The 17,725-nt window shown below is 38.8% G+C and overlaps 1 protein-coding gene across 1 annotated transcript in view; it reads left to right on the top strand.

The window, feature by feature from the left end:
* The window catches only part of LOC104272379 (sodium/potassium/calcium exchanger 2), a gene marked incomplete at its 3' end in the record, with an annotated part of 71,429 nt that overhangs the window by 15,430 nt on the left and 38,274 nt on the right, over positions 1-17,725 (top strand). The window lies entirely within an intron of this gene.

Below are 17,725 nucleotides of genomic sequence, written 5' to 3'. Positions count from 1 at the left end.
TGCTGTGATGTGTTCCCGTTACAGATAATGTGCTAGTCCTTGAGCAGGGAAAGACTTAAGTGTAGAACAGTCCCTTCCTTTTTTTATGTCCGTATTTAAACCTGTGGTAAAGCACTTCATTCTTAGAGGACGACTCCTCTGGAAGAATTTGTTAAGATTGCAGAGATTAAAGCAGAGATGCTACTCATCACACTTGTTCCCAAATAAATGTAATGCTGCAGTAACAATAATACTGGTTCTTCCACAATTAGAAACTTTTTGTGTGTATTAAGACACTGAAATCAGAAAGACAGCGTGTAATAGTGCCATCTGGTGACCATGTTTCAGTTCGTGCAGTGAAAATACGTGATTCGACGTAAAACATTTCACTTGGAACTACAAAAAGCCTTTAAGCTTAATTTTTTAGATTCAAACTCCATCAAAGTTCAGAGTACTGAGAGAGGGTGTTGTTTCAGCCCGTTAGAGATAGCTGAGGGCATGGGTATAAAATGCTGGAGGATGATTGTTTCTCTAGTGTTACTGACGTTGTTAAAAATAGAACAATTTTCACATGCCCTGATAGACATATGCGGCTTCTCACTTCAGCTGAGAACTGCAGTACCCAGCCAGTTTGATAATTAAATCAGATTGTCAAAGTGCTGTTTCTCCAGCAAGTGGGTTGACACCTCTTGTAACGGGCCAGCCTTGTGGCTGTTCGTGGGAGCTGTTTCATCATGCTGTTTGTCATAGGGCTTGTTCTCCTGTGGGACAGCAAGTTCTCCGCGTTTCTGCAAGCCATGGCATGCAGTCACTTGCTTGATCCTTAGCTAATGGGACTTAAGATACTGTTTAACTTCTCAGCTGAAAAGAGCAACAATAAAATCCAAATATAGGCTCCTGACTTTGTAGGTGAATGGCTTAAAGTGTGCATCCTGTCTGAGATTCCTCCGAGGAAAGACAAGAAACCCGGTAATGTATCATGCTCAATAGCTGGTGAGATAATGAAAGATCCTCTTAAAAGACTTTTTTTTTCCTAGGTATGTTTCCCTTTTTCTCCACCCTCAAGTTTTTAGAGAGACAGGGTCAGGAGATACGGCTGAGTTCGTCTGAGACATAAGTAACAGAAAACTAGTACATGTACGCTAGTTATAATAAAATATAGTATCACATTTCCTTCCCAGTAATTATAGTCACTTGTAATAAGAAACATCCTTCACCTGACTATGCAGAGAATTAGTTATCCAGGCTGTGGACCAGAAGTTAATAAATGCTGGCACAGATCAGTCATGTACGTCATATACAGCAAAGAAGTTGATGTAAAGACCCGAATGTATGTGGGATGACTTTCAGTAAGTTACCAAAATAACAGATACAAATGTAAATGTAGAAATAAATAAGTGCTTTTAACAGGCAGACTATGCTCACAAATAGTATGGTTTTAGTTTATGGCAATAGTGAAAAGAAATACTGAAAGTTACATGCCTGCAAGTGTTTTGCATTTCAGGACCTTAAATGCTGGATGTCAGATAGCCTGTGGTATATTTTGTGAGCTTGAAAGACAGAACTGTTATAATTTGGGGTTTTACCTCTTTTTATTGGAGGAGCTTGATTGTATATTGGGCTTCTTTGAGCACAGAGAATGTAAGTAAGCTTATTGAAGTAAACAGCTTTTATTAAAGTACCTCTAATAAGGTTCTGCATTTAGAATCATGCCCAGGCTGAGGCTGACAGCCTGGAGCTTGTCCAGTCCCACCACCTCAGGCAGGCTCAGCTACCACACATTGCTCAAGAACCATACCTGGTTGGATCTGGGTATCTCCAAGGAGGGAGACTCCACACTGCCTGTGGGAAACCTGCTGCACTGTTTGACCACCATCACTGTAATTAAAAACCCAAGCAAACAAACAAAAAACCACCCCAACTTTCTCCTAAAGGTTAAGATGAAATTTCTTGTATTTTGGTCTTCATTGCCATTGCTTCCTGTCCTTTCCCTGGGCATTACTGAGAAAGGGGGTCTGGCCCTTTTACAACCTCCTGGCAGATATTCATGCACTTCTCTCCTCCACACTGACCAGCCCCAGCCTCTCCTCTTGTGACATGTCCTGAACCTGGAATGATAAACAGGCAATTATTTTTCTTTCCTGTGGGCAAATTTAGGAATTCAGCCTTGTTCCTGAGACTGAAAACTGTCAATGTTTTACAGAATCACAGTGTTATTGAGGCTGGAAAAGACCTCTGAGTTCATCAAGTCCAGCCATCAAGCACCGCCACATCTAGTGGACCATGGCACTGTCACATCCAGCCTCTCCTTAAACACCTCCAGGAACGGTGACTCCACCGCTTCCCTGGGCAGTGCATTCCAATGCCTGAGCACCCTCTGTGTAAGGAAGGGCTTCCTGAGATCCAACCTAAACCTCCTCTGACTCCTGACTGAAGATACAGTATGTTTAAAACAAGCAGATGTTTTTCCCATTAGTTAAAGTTCACAGAATTTTTCCAAAATTCTGAAACCATATGTCCCCAGATCGATTATGACATACACACTTGGATCACAATCCTGCAATCCAACGTTCACAAGAGCACACATATGGGAACACCATTTCTGATTATTAATTTTCTCTGAGTTGTCCGAGATTGCTGTTAATTTTATACAGACCCTGCTCTCATTTATTTCATACGTGAAATGAAAACAAAGCAAGAAATCAAATTAAGCTGAGTCACGTACGCAGTCCCTGCATCAGGGTCGCTTCTTGTGTATCAGACAAAATTCTTGTTAGTAACGTCACGGTCCAGGTTTCAGTCACTTTGCAGTAAGAATGGGCAATGTGTATTGCAGGCTGTGTATTATATGTCCTAAATATCCCTGTGCCAGAACAATGCTTTAGATTTTGCAAATTAAATTCTTTCTTTCTGTTCTGCTTAAATAATTTCAGAAAGGGAAACCTTGCCCTGTGCAGCATTAGACCTGAGTGAATGATATGGAGAGTTGCTTCAATGTTGGTCTCCTGAATCCCCTGCTAGTGATTTGCAATACCAAAATGTTACCTTAAGATATCAAGAAATGGACGTACGGAAAGAAGATAAAGAACTCATTAACTCATGTCCCTGAAGAGCATGGCATATGCCAAAGAAGAACAACCAGGCCTTCTGGTGCAGATGGAATGAGAATGAATGGGGAATGGGGCACTTTTATTAGGGGGCTACAAAGTGGAAGGTGTTCACTGAAAACGCTTGAGTTAACCTTTTTTTAATACCACAAACCCAGGTCCTGCAGGTCAGTCTGGCTGTCTTGCACGGGATGGCCCTGTGACTTCCTCTTGCTGGAGAAATTCTGAGTGGTGTAGAGCTGCCAGAAAAGATTCAATCTAAAAGAACAAAAAGCAAGGCGTTCTTTAAAGCACCACTAATGCTAAGTTCTGGAGAAATTAGTGTACATTATAGAAATCCGTTAATCTCTTCGATTTCTGTTGGTGCAAGAGCCTGGAATGAAGTATCCTTGAGATTATGAAGAAACAAGGTTAATGGAGACAAAACCTACTTTTATGTGTGATTATATCTAAATTTTAAATATATATATATTTTAAGCAGCTGTCACCATATTGATAAACTTTCTTTGAAACCACTGTGACAGCAGAGGTGAAAACAGAAGTCAGCCTGTCAGTACTTCAGCACTTCAGTTTCTCCAACGGTGCTGCAGAACAGCGTCATCATTTCTGAAATGTTGCTTTCTTAACTGTAGACTCAGTTTTTAAGGACTTTCCACACAAAGGGAAAGGGATTTTGGTAGCCATTACTTAGCAGAGCAGATGCACTGTCCCTTGAATAGTTTTGTGATCTGCCAGTAGAAGCAGGCAGCCATACTCAGTCTCCTGTTTTCTGGTAAGAACTTTCTTTCTGCGGTAGATGTGTGTAGCTGTGGCATATTGTTTGCTTGATTCCTATGAAGCCTCTTGTATGCGAGATAAAAGCAAAGCATGTAAAATTTGTGTGTAAGTAAATGAATTATTGTGATGAGACATAAGGAAATACAGTTTTAACAATAATAAACTGCAAACTGTGTGAAAAATACTTATACTAAATGCAAACAGTTAATATTCTGCTTGTAGGATCTTAACTTAGTACTTGGCCAGCTGCAGGTGAAAACAGATGAAACAATGATGTGACTGAATTCTATGAATTACTTCAAGTAATTATTTTTCCCACTCTAAAGTTGTGTAGAAAACCCATTCACTATCTGCTGAACTTTTGTTAAGGCACAACATAAAGAAGATGAGAATGAGTTGTTTGATTGCTGTTACAAGCTGCTAACACTTAACTTGTTGAGGTGGAAGCCAAATGACTTCTCTATTAGCAATCTCTGTAGTATTAACTAAAACTAACTAAATGGATCTGTTTACCATAGGAGTGACATCTGACAGAGAACTTGGACTTCCAAGAAACTATCAACATCATAAAAATTCTGTTGTTTCTTCCATTTTTTTGCTGAAATGACTAGTAACAGACTGTTCCTGAGCAATTTTTTTAAGTAAGTCTATTATCATCTTTACCAACGGTTTATTTCACAAAACATTTATCCTGTGTGTCTCACTGATTTTTAACATTTTTCCTCTTAGAATGAAAAAAACCCCCACAATTATATTTGCCTAGAGGTCACATCTGTTTGTTTGCACTTAGACTGAGGTGAAATTTGTCTGGCATAAGACTTTTCCGGTATGGGTATTGTGTTCTGAATCTATAGCCCGTGAAGAGAAGTGGATGCATCTACAGTGGATATCCAGGACAAAAATTCCTACGTTGCACCCAGGAGGTGCTTTTTTTTTGTCCTTATTATGTGCAGAGGGAAACTACAGAACTTGATCAGAAGTAGACTGCTGTATTTAGACATTTGCACCACATCTCAGTCACCTGAACAAAGGTTTTCCAAAATTTTTGGCTCACTGAAAGAATTAGGTTTCAGTCAATTTTAGGGCTAATTTCAGAACAAGTTTGCTAGGAAAACTTTGTTGTTGTTGTTGTTGTTGTTGTTGTTATTGTTAGATTTGATGGCTAAACCAAAGTAATCAATCAATCAAATACCCTAAGAATCATCTGCTTTCCTTCCAATTACTGAACCATGTTCAACAGTCCCTACAAATGGAGATCTTTTTGAAAGAGACAAATAGCTGAGCAGGTATGTGAGATGAATTACGTGCAGTACAGTGCTACAACCCACCTTTTTGAAGTCTGCTGTGTTCACTACCCCATCAAGACTTTTTACGTACAAAAGCACAAACAGTCCTCAGAAGAGTGTCCAAGGTTACTAATATGGGATTGACCTCTGTCTGGTAGCCTTTAGCTAGCAACTGTGATGGGTAGGTAGTACTTGATTTTCTGTCTAATACCTGGCACGTGTTAGGAGGTTGTTGCCAAGAAGTCTTAAATCAGACTGAATTTCAGTTACTGCAAGATACTGAATACCTTCAGTATCCAAATCACAGAGTCACAAGGATTTCAATTACCACCCACTTTCTTCCCCAGCAGAAAGCACATTGCCACATCAGGAGGAGTAGAAAGAATTAAAACAATCGAATTGTAATGAGTGACTTCCAAATACACTATAAAGGATCAAGAGGAGGGAAAGGAAGTAGAAAAATCAGCTGGCAGGCATTTTAACATTGACATTTTCTTTCCACCATGCACCAATGATAGAAAAATGTCCTAAATCTGTATAAAAATAGAACTAGTTTACTGAAGAGTTAAACAGGATGAATGGCAGCTGTCAAGCAAAAGAGTTAATTGCATTTTTTAATGAGTTGCTTAGGAATAGGCAGGAACAGGCAGTGGCTGCTGTGAGCTTGACTGAAATAGACACAGACAACAGTTTACTTTTTTCATTTTTTTCTATTGGTAGCTTTATGCCCGTATGCTAAACATAGAAGTATTTATAATAAATCCTCTTAAGACACACCAACGCTTAAACTTCCGTAGGAATCACAGCACCTTCTCTCGCTGCTAGGACATGGTGCAGAGGGCAGTGAAAGCTGTGGTTTCCTAATGTCTGTTGCGCCAGTATTTGATGCACTGTCATGGTTTTGGTTATCTGCAGGAGTGACTGTGACGTTGTGGTGTTCTTTGCATTCAGTAGTTAAGGGGCAATTTTAAAGCAGTTGTCTAGTTCAAATGTGGTAAGATTTAAATTTTTCTTGCAAGATGATTTATCTGTGTGGGAGTCCTCACTGAATCGCAATTAACTAGGCACTCTGAATAAATTATGGTGGGACTAAGTAGGGCTGTGCGGACTTGTTATTCAACAAGAGTGACAGAAACCTGTCTGTTCTACCACGCACTGTCATAATATGGACTGTGAAGGAAGAGCACTTTGCAATTAGACATACTTGCTGTTTGTAAGACCAATCCCTTTTACTCTGGCAGCTTGTACAGCCAAAGGCAGGTTGCTTCATGTTAATAGGCACTTGTAAAGTCATTCAGTTACACTTGCTCTAAACAGACTTCTTGCTACAGAAGCCTGCCTGAAAACAGTGTGCATCTAAGGATGCTTTGGCTTTCTGTCTTTGTGGATCACTAAAAGGTAAAAGGCAGTGGATGCTGGTAATGGTGAGCTAAGATTTTGTCATACCTGACTGGAAATGTTTGGAGAAAATTCCTTCTTGGACAAGACCTAAGTACTGCTGTGTCATGTGTTTATTTCTTCATTCATGGAAGTGCTCAACGTGTTTGTGAAGAAGGCACTTTAAAAATCCAGCTATTTGAAGGTTCTCTGGGTAGAAGATAATCTTTCTGTCCTCACAGGCAGAGAGTGATCTTTCATCAGAAAGATGATAAGAAACCAGAGGCATTCAAAGCAATACAGCAAAACCTTCTATTTGTGACCCTATCCCAGTCCCGCCTAGACTATAATCTTTTTAGGTTGTTATAGGAGGCCATTAAGACTTGTGTGTAATAGTTCAGGCATAGAATGAAAAGAAATATAACAGTGAACACATCTTTAAGATAAAGGTCTATAGGGATTCCACATCTCTGTTCAAGAGAACATTTTTTCTGGAGGAGGTATTTGAATCCTGAAGTCAAGAGTGAAGAAACAGCCAGGATATGCAGTCTATGCACTTCCTCAGAGTCACTTTCTCTAGTGAACAAGATGATAGATGAAGCAAGACTTCCTTTACATATTAAGAAAATAAAAGATTTCCTGGGATGCCAGTTAATTTGTGGGAGCACAAAGAGTTAATGTTTGCAGTTGTTCTGAAAAGCAGGTCACTAAGGCTGTGCATTTAAATAAGTAGGATGAGATAAGAGAACTGGAACCTTGGAGCTCCTGTGAACAAGTCTGCAAATTGCTGTGTGAACAAACCAATCAAATTACATTGTAGGCGTCGTTTGGAGCAAGGAAGAAATGGAGCAAACCTATTTTTGAATCAAAGGTACTTTTTTGTTCAGCAGTTTTCACTGAGTGGTAGGTAGTTCTTGCATAGTGCCATTGCTCAAAGTGTGGGGATGCAGCCAGTCCCAGATGTTGTTATCAGTCCTCAGACCCTATGTCATTTTATTCTAGGTAAAAATTTGTGAAACAGTGGTGAATAATGGGCAATTAGTTTTAAGGAAGCTAGCCACAAGGATAATGCTTCCTTTGGTCATATTAAAAGCTTAGAAAGCCTAGTAATTATTCAAGCGACTATCTACATGACAGCTAGAAATTCAGAGCTGAATTGTTTTGTTAACCAGCAGGTATCTGTGTGTTTGAGAGGAACCTGGTGGTTAATAAAACAGTTCATCCCTGTCAAGGGAGAGGAAAATGACATTTCACAGAATGGGCAATTCTGAGCAGGTCAGTGAGTCCTGGTGATTCAAAACAAAGCTGTCTTTTAACAAGCATGCTTATGTCTTTCTGAAAAAAAGATAGTTTCTTCTGACGGTCCTGCAGGAAGCAGAAATATTTGATTTAGTATCATTTTATTCTTTTCCTATTTTAAGTGCTGCTCTTCATCTTACACAGACTTAGCGTTTGGCGACGGTAATATGTCAACTGTGTTAGATCCCATTTTCTTGAGTGAAGCTTGGTTTCCCAGCTTGCAGCCATGGTTCGTGATGTCTGAACAAGGAGAGCATCATGTACATTTAGCTCAGAATGGAATTGTTGCCACCATGAGAAGTGATCAAAGTGGTGATCAAAGTTCGTATCTGACAGCAAGGGTGGTTCGCAAAGTCAAACATCTATTGAGTAACTAGCAAGTCTCTCAATAGAAACAATTGAGTTTTTAATTACTTCATTGCTGCGTTAAGGTATCTGTCATCTTGTTCGGGTACTGTGCTGATTTTAGCTATTCGATAAGCCAACAACAGCACTGTTATTCCTTTACATTTATGAGTTGATTTTTTTGAAAATTTAATATCACTTGGTCATTCTTAGGTAAGCAGTGTTAGCCAAGAGTGGATTTCTGAACTATAGTGTCTGTTGTTACAAGAGTTATTTAAGAAATGGCTTCATCCCATTGAATGGGAATTAGGTGCGTAAGTGTAGAATTTTGACGATTTTGAAAATCTCAGAAGGAGCTAACACCAGTGTTCCTAAATTGTGGACTTGCACACGTTATGTAACTCTTCTCTATTAGTAGTGGTTGATAGCTGAGCAACTAGCTTGTACATTATCCTGGACGTGATGTGGAAATTCAGCCATCCTCTGACAGTGCCTGAGGTGTCTCCTTATGGAAGATTTCTGTGGGTCAGCCAACACACACACAAGGGCTTCTCACAAAATGCAGTACCTCAGAGATTTTTGAGATCTGACTGGACACAGCCTGAGCACCTGCAGCTGAATTCAGTGATGCTTGCTTTGAGCATGGAAACCTAGAGACCTCACTTGGCCCCTTCTGGCCCAAATTGCTCTATAGCACCCTTGAAATTCAGTGTCTACAACAACCAAGTTGAAGTTCTAACTTCACTTTGGCCTGTGGAAGATCAGTGCTGTCTCTCTTGGCTCCCTGGAGAGTATTTTAACAATCAGACCGTGGCCTCAAGCCATTGGGGCCACAATTCTACTTCTTTGGGGTTGCCATTGATTTGCCAATCCAGGCACAAAGCGTGGGGCAGTGTGACTCTGGGCTTGCAAATGGGGGACCCTCCCCACACCCAGCTAGAGAGGGCTCCATTATGACAGATATCTCTGTGCATTTCTACATTTCTATGAAGAGTATTTCAATGAATGTTGAATTTTTCACCTTCGGGACATGATTTACTGGTCATAGTGATTTTGGGTAGACAGTTGGACTAGATGATCTTAGAGGTCTTTCCCAACCTTAATGATTCTGTGATTCTATGATTCATGGAACTGGATTTCTGTGTTTCCAGGCAAGGGAGAGGCAGAAGAAGGAGAGAACCAGTGAAGTGAACACAAGGTCAAGGGGCTACACAGGTATTTTTCCTGAGGAACTCAGCAGCAGTAGCAGTGGTGGTTATGTGATGCCTATGAACTCTAAAGTGGCTTGCCGCACCACAGTGTGTGCAATGCCTGCCCGGCTATCTCAGAGCAACTGCTGACATTCAGGACCCAGCCATGAGCTGGGGCACATAAACAAAAATGTGCATCTTCCTGCAGTCCTTGAGGCAGTCCACTGAATGGGAAGCCTATGGCCCTCACTTAGGAATTCGGTTCTAGGTTCATGGACCTAAGTTGTGTTCACTGGCCTGAAGACTTTTTGGAGCTGTCCACAAGTCAACATAGCCACTGCTATGTTTTTGTTCAGTCTGGATTGGAGTACAGCGGCTTTCTTATGCAGTGTCCTGCTAAGCAAAAACTATTGACATAGTGGTGAGGGAAGGTGTAGAAACAGAGGTTACAGAGGTTGACATTACTTTTGATGACTGATGAACCTGCAGAGGAAGAGCTGAATGGACAGATTTTCTTTGATTCCTTATTAAAGTCAATCAGGCCTTGAATAGCTTGCAGTACCATTTGCTGGTACGCAGCTGCTGGCAAATTAGCTCTGTACAGGTTACTTTAAATTAATACTCCTGTTCCAAGAAAAGAGCAGGATGACATAATCAACATCAGAAGTTGTTGGCTCACTTGTGGGCTATGTTTTAGCTGAGGATTTTCCAAAATCTGAAAAGAATTATTGGTGTAAGTATTCATGAGTAATTTCTGTACATCTGAAGCATAAGCAGAATTCTTGGTAAGACGGGAGAAAAGCTATGTATTTATTGCATTCATTGTTATAGTTTATCTAATTTTATGATGTTTATTTTATTTCCTTTATCTTTCATTTATTACTTTTAACTCATAGAATTACAAGCGAAAAGTTTTCACCTATCTAATTACTGTGTGCATAGTCACTTTTCTTGAACATTTTAAGTGTTAAATAAAATGATTTATTCAAGGTAAAAGCATTTTACCAGAATAAGATGCAAAATGCTTCATGTGATTTTCCAGTTTGAATTCATTGTCTGCAAGATTTATGCAAGTAGTGAGTTTGGTCCTGCCATTGAAACACTTGCCATAAAATGTTATTCTGTTAATAAGATTACAAGCTATTGTATTAGAAAGTAAGCTGCAGCAATATAGCTGATTAGGGTTTGACTTATTTTATAAACAACATTCCTAATTAAATATTTTAATGCCATTACAGAAAAACTGATTCTAAATTAATCAGCTGCTCAAATTATGTAAGCCATTTAATTTTTGAAGATGAATTTATAGGTTGTGGGGTTTTTTTTTGAATTAAGTGTTCTTTGGGGCCTGTTTACCAAGGGGATTAGTTTTAAAAGAATTAAAATTTATAAGATTACTTAAAAATGACAGTACAGCAGACGCACAGTAATCCACATATTGCCAATCCACACAAAAATTGGCAGCATCTCCCCTCTTCTCAGGAAGAACTTAACTGCAGGTTGCAGTAGCCAGGAACCTTAAGGTCTTATTTTTTACAATGACTGCTGCATACTGTTAGTGCATTCTGAGATGTTACCATAAATAATTAACATTCTGCTGCAATTCTGAAGTGAGCAAAGTACATTTTGAAGAGCTCTATTCCTCCAACTGCATGCTTTTAACTTATATATTAGTACTGTCGAACAAATAGTTCTCTGCAGCTGTAGAGGTGCGCTTGGCGTAAGAAGTGGTTCTGTCCCTGAGGGACAGGATTGCCTAGCAGCATGTACCCCTTGTGCCAGTGCTCTCCGTGTCACCAGAGTGCACCTGGCAGACGTTGCTACAGAGCTCTCTGTTAACAGCTCTGCTGGTGCACCAATTCACGTCTTCTAGAAATGTGAAATGCCATATCTGCTAACAACTTAAATACTTTTTGAGTGTCCACATAAAAGGATCTCTCCCCTCTGTTCGCTTTGTGCATCCTTTTAGGACCCAGGCATTCATGCTGAGGATTACTTGAAGCTTTAGGCATTGCAGCAGAGTGTTGATGCATTCATGCTACAACCGCAGGAGCAAAAATGATTTCCTGTGTGACTAAGCTGGGTCTGTGCAGTGGCAGGTAATGCTTAGAAATGATTATATTTTAACTCAGTTCATGCATTTTTACATTCAGATTCATTAATATGCAACAGCTTTCATTAGTGCATTTTATATCCCTTCTGTGGAATAACACTTATGAACAACTTGTTCCAGTGATGTGAAGTTCTAGTGGTTTCTGTGGAATAACAGTATCAGGAGGATGCTACAGATGGAATTGAGTCAGCCAAATGTCTCGACGGATCCCATGGAAGGTCTTGGAGGAAGGGAACAGTGTTAATGTAATTGTATCTGAATCTTGTTGTGAAAATCATGAAATAGAGAATCAGGATCTCTTTCTATAGTCCTTGAAAAAAGAGTAGACATTCAAAACCATTATTTTAGTAAGGAAACATTCATAGACCATGTTTTCTGCCTTGGGGGTTTAGTACCCTCCCCTTACTCTAGAGACAGAACTATGCTCTGCTACAAGCTATTCTAGCTTTTTTTCCATCTCTATATAGCTTCCATACATGTTTTTTAGGGGGCATTTTGAAAGATAAAAGTGAAGGTCAGAGGTTTCATGAAGTCCCTGTCTCTAGCTTAGCCAAAAATTCACTTAAGTTATCATACCACCATGTCACATTATCATATTTCAATGCTATTGCTGGCAAAAGAATCTGAAGGCAGAAGTAGTGAAAGACGTAAATTGGCTATGCTTTCTTCCCTGAGACTATATATGTAAATTTTAAGTAGGGCTTTAGCTGCTATTCTTACTTAATTTTCAGTCAAAGATTAAAAAGAAATGAATTACACATGGAAATATTTCCATAGGAATACTATGAAGACATTAATAGATTCCATCATTAAGAGAGCTTTTTCACTAGCAAATAACCTACTTCAAAAAAAACGAAAAAAATTGAAGAGGTAGACACTGCTACAAAATGAAGCCTTGTAACACTTAACCTCTGAGCTGCAGGGGTTGAACTTTTGCTCCTTTAAGAGAGAAGAAAAAAAAAAGGAGAGAATTTTAGTCTTAATGAAGTTTTTCTTGATAGAACTTCACACTTAGTTTTTTATCTGAGAAATGAGACCTAAGAGAATGGCCTCTGAGGAAGAGGATTGGGGAAAACAGGAGAGAAGAACATTTGGCTAGTAGAGGAAAGAATATTCTCTTCTGCAATTTAATATCACATGGGCGGTTTTTCCAAAAGCTACATCTGCTTGATCTTTTGTAGATGCCTATTCTAAAGATTTAGACTTCTGCCTTGTCCAGAGTTTGAGGAGAGAGTAAATTAGGGTTTTGAGGGAGGTAGGAGAGTTTTTAAGTCAGTTTTGTGGCCTGTCTGCATCTTAAATCATGAGCACCCTTGGATTGGACTGCATAAGTGACTGTTGTGGAGGAGTTCAAGGTATCTGCAATGGAAGCCAAAATGCCAAGTACAAGGGGCTTAAGGTGTCTTTAGCCATCCAGGCTTCTTAAGGAGCCTGGGCTATGTTTGAAGTTTAAAATGTTGTCTGGTTTCCACAGCTTTATACTTGCGAGACCCCCAGGGCTATGACTCAGAGTGGTGCACTATATGCTTTGAAATGGGAAATACAGATTGGGGAGTGGTGGTGTTTTCTTTTTAATGAAGGGGGAATTATAGGAATGATAACATCTCTGTCTTTTAGTACTTTTTTCTTAGTGTCACTCTGACTTAAATCTAAGCACCTTATGTTTAGTTAAGCATAAGGAGGTCCTTGCATACTTAAGCGTTGCTGATTTTGAAGGGTATTTCATAAAATTAGGTAGAATTAACTCATACTGTAGGTGATTCTGCTTTGGCAAGGGGGTTGGACTAGATGGTCTTTTGAGGTCCCTTCCAACTCCAAACATTAGTGATTAGAACTAAGTGGTGGTTTATGGATTTTTATATTTTTTTGGCTTTGCTCTCTCTTTCCAAACCTGGACAGCAGTGCTTGCATGTGCCTGTGTGTTAGGCCAAGGGAGGAATAAGGTGTTGCTGTGTCAGACTTCTAACTCTTAGAAGGGTTATCTAAATATTCTCATGTGTAAATATGGATATTCAACGCAGTGTTGTCCCCTGTTCTTTTAGTATAATGTTGCATTGTTTTTATTATTTTTGTTTGTGTTTGAAGTAATTTCTGCCAGTATGAGAAATACTGAAAGTCATGGTCATTTTGCATCAAGATTAATAGCTGCATTTCTTCAGTATTACAGGAACTTATTTCCTTTATAAAATCCAAATGAAATAGTCTGGCTTTAAATGGAAACATTAGAGTAATATTTATTTGGACTTTCTGTCATACAATTTTTAATTCTGTCATGTGAGGTTATTTCACAAAGTGTGCTAAGTGGGTTCATTATGTGAACACTGTAATTCAGTACTGTGATGTCAAAGTATAAAATTTTTTAAGTAAATTAGGTTTTTCTTTCAATTTTTCATGTGATTTTACAATATTTTATTAATATGGCTAAGTATTTTAATGGACGTGGGTTCTAATAAATTAAATATACTATTACATTTACTTACTAGACTTAGTCAACTACATAATTTCCAAGGGAATTCATGCTGTTGCATCTGACAACAGCTGTATATACTGCCCTTAATTCTAAGTGCTGCTATAACACAGAAAAGATGGGTTTTTACAATTGCTAGGATGGCAGGATTTAAAAGGCAGTGATATTATTATGGTCCCCTGTGGAGTCCTTGAAGTCAGTTGCTATCTTCCATGGCTTAAGCACAAAATATCCCATCTAGGTAGTAGTAGAATGAGCAAGAATTTTATGTAGCCATGTAATAGCATGTAAGCTTGAATTAACTCTGATGGTCGCTTCTTGTGCAGTTCAAGTTCACTTGTATTAGTTTTGACTACGTTCAAAACCTGCTTGAGGGCAGTGGTTTTTGTTTTAAAATTTTCACTTAGTTTATACCGAGAAAGTAATTAGATGAATCTTTTTGCTCTTCCATCCTGAAAATATGCAGATTCTCAAAGTACTGAGATGCAAAAACTTGCTCACTTTCTGTAGTTGAGATTTATTTTTGTAGATGGCCATAAAGCTTTTCAAAGTACACTTTCTGCCCAGAATTCCTTCCTGGGAAACCATTTACACCAATTTGTCAATTTTCTCTTACCCACTTTCACATTTTAAATGGGGAACAGAGCATGATTCTGCAGAAGTCTATCAACAAATGTTGAAGTGATGAATCACCAGTGAAGGTAATTCAGAAAAGATAGGAGGCTTGTCTTATTAAAATAAAATGCCTAAATAAATAAAAAATGAATTCTACTTCATTCTAAAGTAGAGTACTTTCATGGGTGGGTGGTATTGAATTTGCTACGCTGAATGTAAGGAGTTTTCAGTTTGCAATGAAGGAGAATTTGGTTACTTGCCTATAGCCACCAAACGGGTGAAATGCCCTTATGATAAATCCTAGTAAAATTAGAAACTTCTCTAGATTTTTGTCAGCATACGCTCAAAATGCTCATTGCAAAACCTGACAATGTAGCAGTGGAGTGAACTTCTGTGTCCTGTGACTTGCAGTCAGAGGCAATTACGTTGTGACATCCTTTGTATACTCTTGTCAAAGCCTCAAGAAAAAGGCAGACAGAAGTGCTAGTACTCAGAATTTCACCATTCCCACGTATAGAAATCCTTATTATTTCTAGAGTAGTTGTTTCTGTGGCCAGTTTATGTCCTTTCGTCCTGTCTGCATTTCACCGGTAAATTTTTTAAATGCTTTTGTGTCTCCATTTTGCCATCTTTTCTATACAGAGGAATCAAGCTCTGAGGTCTCCTTTTGTCTCCAGTTCACCTCTGTGTCTTTACCAGCACCTGCCCTCTTGACATATGGCTAGAGCTGTTCACCATCTTGAAGTTGAGCGTTTGTCAGTGCCTTCTTGAAGGGCTGCCAATCTCTATGAGAAATGTTTTTCTTGACATGTCCTAGCATTTTTATTTTTCACAGTGAAAACATGTACATGGCTCATCATGATTCTGTGACAGAATATGACCTTTTCCCTGTTCCATAATTTCTTACTGATAAGCATCAAGAAACTATAGAACAGTTATGCTATTACTTACTGAACTGTGATTCTCTAGGTTTTTACCAGTCCCATGTCACAGAGGTAACGGAATGCCTTTATAAAACACCTTTGTCTATATGGACATAACTGTAGACACCTATCCAAAGTACACAAACGCTTACTTAGCAGTGTTAATTTTGGTGATTTTTCACTGTTCAGTTATGGTAGGTGACTTCTGAAAGCAGATGGATATCCCTGTTTTAAGAGCAAGCTATTGAAAGAAATGAAGTTCATCCATTGACCAAAAACTCATTAAAAATCATACTAAATACTTCAGTTACCATTTTGTTAAGTTTGAACAATGTTTTAATAAAACAGATTCACAGATCTGACTGAACATCATGTTTGACTTCATCAGTACTGATGAAGGGAGTAGAAATACTTACAAAGAAAGATGAGGACAATATACCTTGATTTGCAGCTTTCCACCCCAGTACATGTCTAAAGGCAGATGGCATGCACAGATTGGTAGATTTTTTTCCGTTGTCTATTTATAGGCTCTTGTTGATGATGTGTGTTTCTTAACCAACATGTTATTTTTATAAGGTTGTAAATTAGTTCCCATTAAATGCTTTGAAAGCTTTACAAATGGTTAAAAACCCTGCAAAATTCTGTATTAAATCATTTGCTCCCTTTTCCTTACATCACAGAACAGTTTAAGTGGAAAATACTAATGCCTGAGTATGTTTCTTTTAAGGCAACATTCTTTCTCTTTCTTTGACCTTTTTGTGTCCGATGGGGAACATCTGCACTGCTTTCATCAAACAAGAACAGACTGCAGTCAGTGTCAGCAGCCTGGCTGCTCATTGGCACAGTAAGGGCCATATTATGACACACAGAGAAGGACTTGAACTGATTTCCAGTGCCTTGTTGATACAAAGAACTCTTAAGTCAAAGGAGTGATATTGTTAAATGCAGTGTTTAAGCCTCTACGTTTTTTTTAAAGTCCAGCAATTCATGAGGTGATGAAAGACAGGTGAGAAAAGCCTGCCTTACACCATTTCTGGAAAATGCAGGAGATATATACTCAAACAAAACAGAACAAAACAAAAATAAAAATCCCTCCATTCCACTGCAACTGCAAATGTAAGCTATCCATGTCAAGGTTAATGCAATGTCAACATTCCTTACTTATATCTCATAATGCCTGCAACCCTATGGAGAGATCAGTCCAGACGAGAACTGCTTATGTGTTGATAGCGCTATTGTAATAACTGGAGCTACCTTAAAGCAGTGCATGTGTAGAATGCTGATGCTGTCACATAGTTTCAATGATGACCACAGTGAAAACTGTTGTAGTTGAGTTAAATGTGGATATTTACTGTGGCTTCATTTCCCTGATTATTATTAACTGCTTAAGCAACAAAGACAAAGATTTAAAAAAGGAATTGATACATCCTTTCTACTAAATCTGAGATTTACAAAACTTCAAAAATGCTACATTGGCCCTCCTAGTCTGTTGAATGTAGAAGACCTTCGTGTAGCTTGTGAGCAATATTTGGTTTGAAATTTATTCTTGTTTCATTCCAGAGCTTAAGAAGCAGCACCAACAAGTACACACCCAAAAGACAGGATTCTGCCCTTCTGCTGCATTCTCAAAAGCATACAGAGCAATATTAACTCTAAGGGTGTACACCTGTTGCAAACGGTAGCTATTTTGCCATTGATTCAAGAGAAAACAAGTTCATACCTCCATTTTGAGTAGAAGGCTCATTTCTTGCGAGGTTTCGCTATTAGCCAAATAAGAGCATTCCAGCCAGGAACTGAATAAGAAAGCGTGGGAGCTAAGTGTTCTCATGTAAACAGCATAAAGTGCCTGGCCTGGGCAGCTCACAGAGCACTGCTGACACAAACACCCATTTAGATCAGTAGAACAAAGTACACCACAGAAGCATTTTTAGGTGAACCTGATCCAGCTCATCAGCAGGCTTCCCTTTTGCTCTTTTCAGGAGATTCCTGCCTGCTAGAGATTTAACTGGAAAGTTTAGTGGACATAGGAGCAGAACCCTGAACATAATGAAAGGAACATTTATTTCACCACTCTCCTGCTAATTCTGCTTGTGTTGATTTGGGCCCTGCTTCTAACAGGTTAAAAGGTACATAATTATCTCTAGACAGACTTTCAGTACAGTGTTCAATGGAGGTTTTGTAAATTTCATAAAATAAGTAAATGTATTGAATATGTAGTAATTAGGGTTAGACTGAGGTGTACTTTGA

Source organism: Apaloderma vittatum, unplaced genomic scaffold (assembly GCF_000703405.1).
Source record: "Apaloderma vittatum isolate BGI_N311 unplaced genomic scaffold, ASM70340v1 scaffold1804, whole genome shotgun sequence".
Lineage (NCBI taxonomy): Eukaryota > Metazoa > Chordata > Aves > Trogoniformes > Trogonidae > Apaloderma > Apaloderma vittatum.
Note: the sequence above shows the minus strand (reverse complement) of the source record. Positions and strands in the feature narration are given on the sequence as shown.